We start from the raw sequence: 12661 nt of genomic DNA on the forward strand, positions 1-12661 counted from the left end.
ATCCTAAAAAAAAACACCCTCCCTTAAACCCACAGCACCCTCCAGTTACTGCCCCGTTTCCCTCCAACCTTAACTTTCCAAACTCTACTGCCTCTACTTCCTTTCCTCCAATTCTCTCCTTGACCCCTTGCAATCTGGCTTCCAAGCCTTCCACTCCATGGAAACTGCCCTCTCCTTGTTTTACCAATGATCTCTATCTTGATAAATCAGGGCAGCAGGGATGAAGAGGGATAATGGTTTTCATTGATTCATTCATTCATTCTCTCTCTCTTTATCTCTCAGTCTCTGGGTCCCACTATGATTTATCTGCATCAGGAGATTGAGATCCAATCAATCAGATGCTATTTACAGGAACCAATCAGAGGTCACAACTCATGAACATGTAGTAAATCACCCCCTTCAAAGAGGATGATCAGAGAGGAGCACCTAGAGGCTGCTGTTGTAATCCAATCAAAAACACCTTGGGCAATTTGTACCCCTATTGGGTATCCAAGGAACTTAATCAGATTGACTGACTGATTACTGGATAGAGCAGAAAACTGGGAATCAGAAGACCTGGTTTCTAATTCTGGCTTTGCCATTTGCCTGCTGTGTGACCTTGGAAAAGTCACTTACCCCTTCTGTTCTTCATTTCCTTCATTTGTAAAATGGGGATTAAATACCTGTTATCCCATCCACGTAGATTGTGAGCCCCAAGTGGGACAGGGACTCTGTCTGATCTAATTATATTGTATTTACCCCAGCACTTGGAACATAGTTAAGTGCTTACCTAATACCACAATTATTACCTTTTATTCTTTGCCTTTATCATATATCCCCCAAAACAGGATCTTAATGAACTTTAACTCCTTGCTCTTCACGCAGTACATTCTCAATAAATACTATGAATTTAATGTCTATTAAAGAGAAATATAAGATTGTAGAAGCCAGCCTGTAGGATGTAATATGGATATTCCAAGAACGCCTAAAGAAAATCTAAAATCATCACATTTTTCCTTTTGAATAGATATTTAGGGATGATAGGAGGAATTGTTCTTTTAGTTGGTATTTAATACTTTTTTTAGAGAATATATCTGTTCTTACAAATAAACCAGCAAAGCAGAGAGCTTCATATGTCCTATAGATAAATGTTAAGAAATGTATTTTTGAATACAACTCACAGGGGAATAGCCTAGATTCTTGTACTAAAATAGCTAAGTGAAATTCAGATTGAAGATATAGGATTTAGTTCATTTAACGTTAAATACTGAGAACAATCTATGAAATATGAAGGTGTATATATATTCCATAATATACCATATATTATATGTTATATTCACAAATATATTACTTGTTTTTGTCTCCATTGCATGCAGTCTTTGTCAAACAGGTTCATGCTGGCTTTGCACTAAGCATATATGCAGGTCCAGGCAACATGGAAGAGAGCATGCATAGTGTATTTCCTATCTTGCTCCCTTGCCTGTGTGAGCAGGGGCGAAGTCAGCCCAGGGGAGGGAGCAAAACAGGAAGGAGAGATGGGAAAGTCTAATGGGAGTCTTCCTGCAGGTGATTCAGCGCCAAAACGGAAATGCCAAATTGGTGAAGGAAATGCTCATGTTTGTTTCTCTACCTCAAGTCAAAGGTGCCTGAGAGGGATGATGCTCCTGAAAGGGAAGGACAGAAAAACAAGGAGAGGGGGACTCGCATAACTCCACTCCCTGTTTCTCTGTCCTCACCTGTGCCAGCTATGAAAGGCCATTCCCAATATAGGAAGCAGAGTGGCCTAGTAGAAAGAGTACAGACCTGGCAGTCAGGTGGCCTGTGTTCTAATCCTGGCTCTGCCAATTGCTTGCTGTGTGACCTTGGACAAGTAACTTTAACTTCTCTGTGCCTCATCTCTAAAATGGAGATTAAATCCTCCTCCCTCCACTTTAGATTGCCAGCCCTATGTGGGCAGGGACTGGGTCCAAACTGATAAACTCGTATCTATCCCATAATAATAATGGTGGCATTTGTTAAGCACTTACTATGTTCCAAGCACTGTTCTAAGCACTGGGGGGATATAGACTGTGAGCCCACTGTTGGGTAGGGACCGTCTCTATATGTTGCCAACTTGTACTTCCCAAGCGCTTAGGACAGTGCTCTGCACACAGTAAGTGCTCAATAAATACGATTGAATGAATGAATGAATGAATAAGGTATTCAGGTAGTCCCATGTGGGGCTCACAGTCTTAATCCCCATTTTACAGATGAGGTAACTGAGGCACAGAGAAGTTAAGTGACTTGCCCAAAGTCACACAGCTGACAAGTGGCGGAGCCAGGATTAGAACCCATGACCTCTGACTCCCAAGCCCATGCTCTATTCTCTGAACCACGCTGCTTCTCTTGGAAGCATCCCATCTCTTAGAACAGTGCTTCACACATAGTAAGTGCTCAACAATGCGATAAAAGTTGGGGGGGGGGGTGCAGGGGGAGGAAGGGAGGGGAATGGAGCAAGGCAAAGGAGACATGCCCAGGGTGTAAAAATCTCACCTTTCACTTTTCAGAACAGTTTGCTACAACAAGAGTTCCTGGCCTGTGTTTTGACAACACAGAGACAGATGAAGACTGAGAAGAAGATAAACAGGAGGAGAAGATAATAAAGGTCAGAATATATTAATTACCATGATGGTATTTATTAAGTACATATGGTGCTCCACGTACTGGGACAGTTAAAGGATGATCAGATTGGACAAAGCCCTTGTCCCATAAGGGGCTCACAGTCTGCCTAGTGAATATAGTATGGGCCTGGGAGTTAGAAGAACCTGGGTTCTAATCCCAGCTTCATCACATTTCTGCTGTGTGACCTTGGGCAAGTTATTTCACTGGGCCTCAGTTCCCTCGTCTGTAAAATGAAGATTAAGACTGTGATCTCCATGTGGGACGTGGACTGTGTCCAACCTGATTAGCTTACATCTACGCCAGTGCTTAGTACAGTGCCTGGTACATAGTAAACGCTAAACGAATACCATAAAAGAAATGTAGTTCGACCAAAAAAGACAGAAGGAAAGGTAAAGGGCCAGACAGAGAGGAACAGAGGGAGAGACAGAGGAAGATGAGGATGATATAAGGAGAAGGGTAATGACAATTATACGGGGATAGGAAGAAATGGACAAATCCATGGGGCAGAGAGATAGGGAAGATGGGATAGAGGAACAGCCACACAATAAGGAAAAATTGAGTACCAACCCTCTATTACTTTGTTGGTGTGTATTCATTTTCTCTTCAGTCTATTTATCACAGTCTCTCTCTCCGGACTCCTGGCTCTCTCTCTACTCTCCTCTCCCTCCCTCCTAGTACCTCTTCTTATTTGTGCCAATCTGCTGGACATTTCTCCCCTTTTGAAATCCCAGCTCTTCCCAGAAGCTTTATAAAATTGATATTCACTTATGTATATATTGATTTACAAACACTACTTATTTTTTACTTATTTATGTATCATATATGTTCTATTAGTATTTGTATCTTATATTCTTCCTCTTGCTCTTCCTCTTGAAATTATATATTCAAGAAAACGGTAAAAACGTGGTAAAAATCAGTGTTTGGAGATCATTGCAGCGCACAGACCAGGCTAGTGGATAGAGCAAAGGTTTAGCGAAGATTTAGATCAAAAGGAATAGAAGCAGAAACAGAAAAGAGACTAATGCAAGGGAAACCCATTAATCACAATGAGGATCTACTCTCGCTTATAAAAAATGGTATGTGTGTCCAGTTGGCATTTTGTTTCAGCTACGCTCGAAAGCATGGATAGAAACTCACTGTCAGTAGTGTCATCTTAGAAAACTAAGGAATATGATTTCAATATTGTCCTCCTATGATCACCATGTTATCCAAAATATATTTTAAAGAAAGAAACAAACAACTCGAGCTATTGATGAATTGTAAATCAGTCTTTATGTGTATTGACCATGAGAGTGTTTGATTTTACAGTGTCATTGCAAATGATCATTAAATTGCATTAACCTTACATTCCAGTAGAAGCAGCGTGACCTACTGGAAAGAGCATAGGCCTGGGTGGGAGTCAGAGGACCTGGGTTATAATCCTGACTCTGCCACTTGCCTGCTTTGTGACCTTGGGCAAGCCACTTAACCTCTCTGTGTCTCAGTGTCCTCATCTGCAAAATGGGAATTTAATATCTATTCTCTCTCCTACTTGGACTGGGAGCCCCATAGGGGTCCTGATGAGTGCTTAGTACGGTGTTTGGCACAAAGCAAAAAATACAATTATTATTATTCTCGTTCTTATTAACCCAGTTATAAATGAACAAGAATAGGAGTTATTGAATTACAATTCAAAAATTTATGCATGAAATCACGGTGTATCTATTCCTAATTAACCAATGCATAATTAAATCATTTAAAAAGAATTTAGCAATAGGTTTAATAGTGATTTCTTTAAAATAATTAAATCATTTTAATGATTTACTGTTATTAGTAAATTTCTATTCCAGAAACTACATTTTTCTATTGAAATGTTGAATATGCTTCACAATAATCAAATTCAGAAGGATTGACTGAATCCTCTCTAGAGCATAAACTTGTTATGGGCAGAAAACATATCCATTAATTGTGTTGTATTGTCCTCTCCTAGACACTTTACTCTCCACATAGTAAGTGCTCAATAAATACCATTGATCATCCTATTCCTATGCCATTTTCAGAAATTATAAAAATATTCCTCTTGCTATGTTTGTCTAGGAAATTCCACTCAGTGGTGACAATTTGATGAGTATATTAATTTGACAATGAGATCACCCTTGAAGCTTGGAGACTGATATTCTCAAGGCATCACAGACTTCTCTTTAGAGCCTTTGCAGTTGATTGGCATAAAAGGTGCTTTATTTATGAAGCGGTGTGTTTTTGGTTTATTTTTATAATGCACCCGATAGAAATGAGTTTTCATAGGGCTCTGTAATGCTCTGTATTTTACAGGGATTGTTTCTGTTGTACTAGAATAAATCTACTATATTGTAATGTTTTATGCTTTCTTATGTAAGCTCATTGAGGGAAGGGAGTATGTCTATTTATTGTTATATTGTACTCTCCAAAGTGCTTAGTACAGTGCTTTGCAAACAGTAAGCACCCAATACATAGGAATGAATGAATGTAGAAACAGCTTTATATCTGCATACAGAGGCAGTGGGAGATAGTGACTAGTAATATTTTACCTAACAAGCCAACTCTTCCTACATATGGAAGCAGCTTGACTCAGTGGAAAGAGCACAGGCTTGGGAGTCAGAGGTCATGGGTTCTAATCCCGGCTCCGCCGCTTGTCAGCTGTGTGACTTTGGGTAAGTCACTTAACTTCTCTGGACTTCAGTTCCCTCATCTGTAAAATGGGGATTAAGACTGTGAGCCCCACGTGGGACAACCTGATTACCTTGTATCCTCCCCAGCACTTAGAACAGTGCTTTGCAATAGTAAGCGTTTAACAAAGGCCATCATTATTATTAAAATAGAGCTGAATATATTACTGTGGCAGTAAGCTGGAAAGATGGGGGGGCAGGGGGCAAATCTGTTGTCTTTTTTTCAGTAAGAACCATTACATATTCATATGATCCCATTTATTGTTATATTGTACTCTCCCAGGTGCTTAGTACAGTACACTGCACACAGTAAGTGCCCAATAAATACAATTGAATGACTCAAAAATGATGAGATGGAATTGAAAAAAGAACCTAAATATTCAGATGGGTTGGTAATGGGATAGGCCTAGACCAGAAGAGTGAGGTTGCAGCCCTGGATATACCGAGGGACCTAACACAGTCAGATCATTCACTTTTGTGACTATGGAACAAAAATGCTGGTCAAACTCCCAAAATACATTTTACAGGTGCCACTTTCTAATGTTAACCTTGGTGAATATAAATCCTCTCTGGCCTACTACTGTATTCCTCTATCATATATCCATTATCATCAATGGTACAACAGTATCATCAACACGGGTATTAATTGAGCTCTTACTGTGTGCAGGACCCTGGAAGAAGTTCTTGGAGGATATATAGATGTCATCCATGCCTTTGATGAGTTTACAGACCAACGGAGAAAACAGAAGGTGATGAAACAGTTGTTTCAGAAAGGTGATCATAGATCTAAGTAATGAAAGCAATAACAAATGGAGAGATAATTACATTAGAGTACCGAGCGGGCTGAGGGGGGCTTAACCAGAAAAGTGAAAGGATTTATCTCATTTTTCTCTACTCATTTTCCAATGAAATTATCCTAGGTGCCTCTTAATCCCTCTTACTTGAAGGTGTAGATTTACAACCCCATGATCAAGTTTGGAGCCACATTCACTGTCCTCCTTTGAGTGTTCTCTACTGCTCTTATGCTTTTGTTGAGATGAGTTGACCAAAATGAACTCTGCATTCAAAAGGGCTATTCTGAATGATAGTTAATTAAATTTGCATGAAGTGCTGTTTTCCAGGTTGAATTTATTGATGTTAATAAACTGCTCATTATGAGGCATGAATTTTTATGATCATTAGGTAAAATATTTTTTGAGATTTACTTTGTGTAGGTTAATGAAATATTCATGAGCATTATGGGGTAGATTTTAAACTATGTTTAGGGCATTAGCAGTGTAATTTATATTAGGCTAGATTTTGCATAGGCCATGAGAACCTGTAATGCAAAGAGTGGTAACAACAAAATAAAAACGTGCAGAAATGGAGCCTTGAATTTGTATGCCATAAAGCATTTTCTTTAGGGTCTGAATTATCTAGATGGTCTGTACTGATAAATAATTTGGATAATATCATAACTCTTAACTTTACTCTGATTTTATAGATGGGCTAATGATAGGGTAGCAAAATCAAGCCCAATCAAATAATGGAAATACATATATAATCATAATATTTTTACCCTATATTCCTAAAAATATCCAAATTTGTTTATAATAATAATAATAATAATGATGGCATTTGTTAAGCGCTTACTATGTGCACAGCACTGTTCTAAGCGCTGGATAGCTCAGATGTTATTTGCTATTGATTTTAGATTACAGTTGTAGAAATCCTTATTGGTTTTTGAGAGAAATCATGACATTTCCAAGGGTTTTGCTATGTCCAGGGAGGAATTATTTCCAAATCAGTACATTTGACTGTTCAAAGAAACTCATCAAGAAGCAGCGTGAGCTATTGGAAAGACCACTGGCCTTGGTTCTAATCCCAGCTCTACCACTTGTCTGCTGTGTGACCTCAAGCAAGTCACTTAACAGTGCTTCAGCTCTTAGAACAGTGCTTTGCACATAGTAAGTGCTTGATAAATGCCAATCATTATTATTCTCTGTGCCTCAGTTAACTCATCTGTAAAACAGGGATTAAATCCTCCTTCCTCTGATGTAGGCTGTGAGCTCCATGTGGGACAGAGGCTGTGTCCAATTTGATTATCTTCTATCTATCCCAGTCCTTAGAACAGCACTTGACACATAGTAAGAGCTTAACAAATACCATGAAAAAGACTCTACGAATACTTCACAATGCTATAGCTGTTAGAGTGAAGGTGCCCTTTCAGTTAAATACCACTGATGGATCGATCCATTTTCTCAATCAATAAATTGCATTTATTGAACACTTACAGTGTTGGAGAGCACTGTACAAAGTTCTCAAGCAGGTTCATCTGGGAAACTTGTAAATTTTATTGATTATCAAATGGCAAGAGAGTACCAAATGGTAGAGCTCTATTATTACTCTATTACTCTATTTATTTATTTATTTATTTATTTTACTTGTACATTTCTATCCTATTTATTTTATTTTGTTGGTATGTTTGGTTCTGTTCTCTGTCTCCCCCTTTTAGACTGTGAGCCCACTGCTGGGTAGGGACTGTCTCTATGTGTTGCCAATTTGTACTTCCCAAGCGCTTAGTACAGTGCTCTGCACATAGTAAGCGCTCAATAAATACGATTGATTGATTGATTGATTAGAGCAAAAATGAGATTGGGAAATGGTCAGCTCACTAGTTTAGAGGCAATGTTCAGAACAACATGGGTCCCATAGGCAAGATGTGAACAGAAAAACTCCTCGTCTTTGGCTTCGAAGCATCCAGTCACCTTGCCCCCTCCTACCTCACCTCCTCCTACCTCACCTCCTCCTACCTCACCTCGCTATTCTCCTACTACAACTGAGCCCGCACACTTCGCTCCTCTAATGCCAACCTCCATCTCATCTATCTCGCTGCCGACCTCTTGCCCTCTCTGCCTCTGCCTTGGAATGCCCTCCTTCCTCATATCAGACAGACAAATTACTCTCCCCTCCTTCAAAGCCTTATGAAGGCCCATCTCCTCCAAAAAGCCTTCCCTGACTAAGCCCTCCTCTCCTCTTCTCCCATTTTCTTCTGCATAGCCCTGAATAGTTCCCTCATTCATTCCCCCTCCCAGCCCCAGGACACTTATGTATATATCTATAATTCATTTATTTATGTATGTACAGATGTATATTAATGTCTGTCTCCCCCCTCTAGACTGTGAGCTTGTTGTGGACAGGGAATGTTTCAATTTATCATTATATTGTACTCTCCCAAGCACTTAGTACAGTGCTTTGTACACAGTAAGTGCTCAATACATACAATTGAATGAATGAATGAACACTAGTAGTAGTAATAGTCGTCGTAGTAGTAAAACTCCATCCCCCTTCACATCCAAAGGTCCACCACTCTCCTCACCTTCAAAGCCCTGTTAAAAATCACATCTCCTCCAGGAGGCCTTTCCTGACTGAGCCACAAGGGGCTCACAGTCTCATTCTCCATTTCACAGATAAGGTAACTGAGGCACAGAGAAGCGAGGCGACTTGCCCGAGGTCACACAGCAGATGAGTGTCAGAGCCTAGATTAGAACCCAGGTCTCCTGACTCCCAGGCCCGGGCCCTATCCACTAGACCATGCTGCTTCTCAACTTGCTAACTCTCTCTCCAATGAATGAAGTCAGGCTTAAAGCCATTTCTCTCCCATACTGAGAGCAGATAATATCACTTGATACTTTTGAATGGCTTTCTGGCATCCCATGCAAAGACCACAGCTGGGGTTTTTAGCTTTGAGATTGATATATTTAATGAAAGCATTATCTTGAATTGTCCATTGCCCTTTGAAAACAAAACTGTTCATTCTAAATAGTTGGATGATATCTAAAAGTATTTTTCCTCCTCTCTTAGCTATTATTCCATAATCAGCATCAATCAAGAAGGAGGCCAACTATTGCACGTGCTGGGCTTTATTATCCGCCTTGCTGCCAAGGGAAAATATGTTTCTCTTCATTCTCACCCTCCAACTTGCCAGGATTCTTCTTACTGCCATCAGGAGAACAATGCCCCCCCTCTACCTCCCCCCAACACATACCCACACCAATTACCCCAGGGAATGATTATATCTCACATTGAAATGTGCAGACCATTGCCCCTTAGAGGAACTTGTCAGAGCCATGAGAAAATCCCTGCAAATCCCCACCAGTAGCTCTTCCCTGTTTGCTGCAGGCAATGGTGGGATCCATTCTCTCTGACAGCTGGCTCTAAATAGGTAACATTATAGCTATATAGTGTTCCTTCCCCTATGTGAAGGGACTGTGATGATAGGGAAGCAACATGGCCTAGTGGATAGAGCACGGGCCTGGCAATCAGAGGACCTGGATTCTAATCCCAGCTCCTCCAAGTTCATTCAATCGTATTTATTAAGCGCTTACTATGTGCAAAGCACTGTTCTAAGCACTGAAGTGTCTGCTGTGTGACCTTGGGTAAGTCACTTCACTTCTCGGTGCCTCAGTTACCTCATCTGTAGAATGGGGATTAAGACTGTGAGCCCCATGTGGCTCAGTCAGATGTCCAATGGCATTGCCGGCACAGGTGAGTTTTGACTTGTAGCAGATTGACTTCCACTTGTTAGCCACTGCTCAAGCTAGGAATGGAATGGATAGGCCTCTGCTTGACTCTTCCTCCTGTAATCGAGACTGGTAGAGTATTGGAAACTCTCCAGGTGTGACCCTGAGAATGGAGGATCAAACTACACCAGGTCAGTTGATTTCCCTTCCTAACCAAACCCCCTTAATTTCTGAGATTTAATCTGTTCTTTTGATTTGTCATTCTCATCGGAATATTGTTGTTTTTGTTGTTGATTGGCTTAAGCTCCAAATCACCTGGACCTTTTTTCATTTTGATATAGATATAGAATACCTCCAGTGAGAAGCAAATGTACGTGTGGTGATTTAAACTAGAATTTGGCATAACCTGGAACATCTACCAGTTATCCTTCTATGCCGGTCATAAAAAAATTCCATAATTTTTGGCAGTCGCTTGGGGCCTTTGTATCTAGCACCTTTAAGTACTGACACATTGTCAGCAATGTCCTGTCTTGTGCAATTGTCACCTCTCTGATTCGCACCTTTAAATATCGTCATTTTGGCTCTGAAACACTTTAGAAGTGTAGAGCAAAGGCTACTTCCCAATCTATGTGCTGAGGTTCTGATCTCCAGGGTGCTGTTGTGTGATTCAGAACATGAAATGAGGTCACTTGTCTCCCTGATTGTGTGGCAATAGAGTGAAAGAACAAAGTTCTGCCTTCATTGCAAGTCTGTATGGCTGTTTCTTAAGTAGAAATCAAGGTCTAAAAAGGAAGATCCAAATTCCAGTTATATCTAGTTAAAACTTTAGAACATAACTAACAGCATTTTGGTAGGTACACCTAGCCTTTGGGGAATAATTCTATTAAAAGAAGTTATGAGTAGTATTCTCATGGGATGAGAGAGTGAAGAATGAAACAGGAAAGACAAGTGAGTTGTTACTGACCAAAGATATCGATGCACAGGGTATGCCAGGAGCAGGGAGCTGCAATAGGGGCAGTAATAATAACAATAATAATTATGATAGCATTTATTAAGCACTTACTATGTGCAAAGCGTGCTTACTATGTGCAAAGCACTGTTCTAAGTGCTGGAGAGGTTACAAGGTGATCAGGTTGTCCCACGTGGGGCTCACAGTCTTAATCCCCATTTTGCAGATGAGGTAACTGAGGCACAGAGAAGTTAAGTTACTTGTCCAAAGTCACACAGCTGACAATTGGCAAAGCCAGGAGGAATCTGGGAGGAATCATGTGGCTGACTGGTGGACAGAAATACACACCTGTTTACATGGCTGAATTCAGGTAAAAATACGATTGTCTTCTCTCTTATCCCCTGTGGGATTAACACACTTTGGGGATAATCGTTTCCTCCACCCACCCCTGGGTTCTGGCATTATGGTATTTATAAAATCCTTTCTCTACTTGATGTACTGTACTAAGTGCTATGATAGATCTCAAATCAATCAGCTTGGAGGAAGTTTCTCATCACCATTTGAAAGCTGAGGAAATGAAGGCCCAAAGAGATTGTGTTTTCCCGAAGGTTAAACTGTAGGCCAGTAGAAGAGCAAGGTTTAGAATGCTACTCCTCTCCCTCCCCATCCCATGGTTTTTCAGTTGAGCAAAGGGAAGGGATTGACATCTTTCTCTCCAATGTCTTTGCTCTTTGGAACAGTCCAAGGTATATTTTGTCAAGTGTCTAAATCATACCCTGGTAATGAACTGGGCAACCAGGAAGTGGAAATAATTCTTGCAGGCTACTGGGGTTTGATGAGTACATGACTCTTGCAGGAAATGAAATAGTCTCTTAGTTTCCAGATAAAGTTAATGAGCCTCCCTAAGGCCTAACCTTTAGCCAGTAAGCAGTCTAACCCCTGGGGAGAATTGAACCTGTTGGCTTTCAAGAATATCCAGTTTCCTCTGAAATAAATGGTTTTGCATATTTTAAATTCTTACAACTGTATGTCAGCCCTCAGATATTGCCAAGCTTAATGTTTTCTGTAGAGTTACAGAGTTGTTTATCTTTGATTTCCATACAGAGCTAATTTTGCTGAATGTGATAGATTCCTTTCCTATTATTTCTGTCTCTTTCTTCTTGAGGGCTATCCTGGCTGGTGTGTGCTGCTGAGATAGGTGAACTCTTCTTCTCTGATGGCTTTCCCCTGCTAAACTAATCCTTCTTGTATAGTTTCTTTTTCTTTTTCCTGCAAGTATAATGTGGTGCTTTATGTCCACATTTTGAGGATGCTTCTTATGGCATAACTGATTTTGAGTACTCTTCGGTCTGCTACTTCTCATACACTGTCTCAGAAATAATTTGGTATGCCACTCAAAAATGCAGCATCATCAGTAACTATATAACCAGTTTTTTGAATAACAACTCGGAAAAAAATTCACTGTATCTTCATTTTTTGGAAAGGAAGAATTAGTGTTTTAGTTGTAATCCTTTCCCCTTAACATAATTTATGCATTTTCTATAAAAGCATATGCTTTTGACTAGGTGACCTTTAAAGATGTGTATATTCATTACCCATGGGAAGGAAAGCAAGGGAATTTAGTCTTCGTTAACTGAAGGTCATTGGAAAAAGCAGAATCATTGACACTGATCGGCTACATGAACTGGGAAAGAATGATTGAATACGTTCCTACACATGTTCTACAACCTAAACAATCATTCTGGGGATGGTTTGTTCAAAGACCCAAACTCCTGGTAATACATGGAATGAGAGCCAAATGGGCATCCATTCCATTCAAAACTGCCCATCTGCTGCTGCAGAACCTGTGTGAAGCATTACATAGCAACCTGAATTTACTCTTGTAG

General features: G+C 40.2%; 1 non-coding gene across 1 annotated transcript; it reads right to left on the reverse strand.

Moving 5' to 3' along the window:
- Positions 1-9861: 9861 nt before the first annotated feature.
- Positions 9862-9999, reverse strand: LOC119949016. The gene has a single exon (XR_005457114.1). It is a non-coding gene; the product is annotated as a small nucleolar RNA SNORA7 (small nucleolar RNA).
- Between the last annotated feature and the right edge of the window lie 2662 nt (positions 10000-12661).

This window comes from Tachyglossus aculeatus, chromosome X3 (assembly GCF_015852505.1).
Source record: "Tachyglossus aculeatus isolate mTacAcu1 chromosome X3, mTacAcu1.pri, whole genome shotgun sequence".
In the NCBI taxonomy this organism is placed as follows: domain Eukaryota; kingdom Metazoa; phylum Chordata; class Mammalia; order Monotremata; family Tachyglossidae; genus Tachyglossus; species Tachyglossus aculeatus.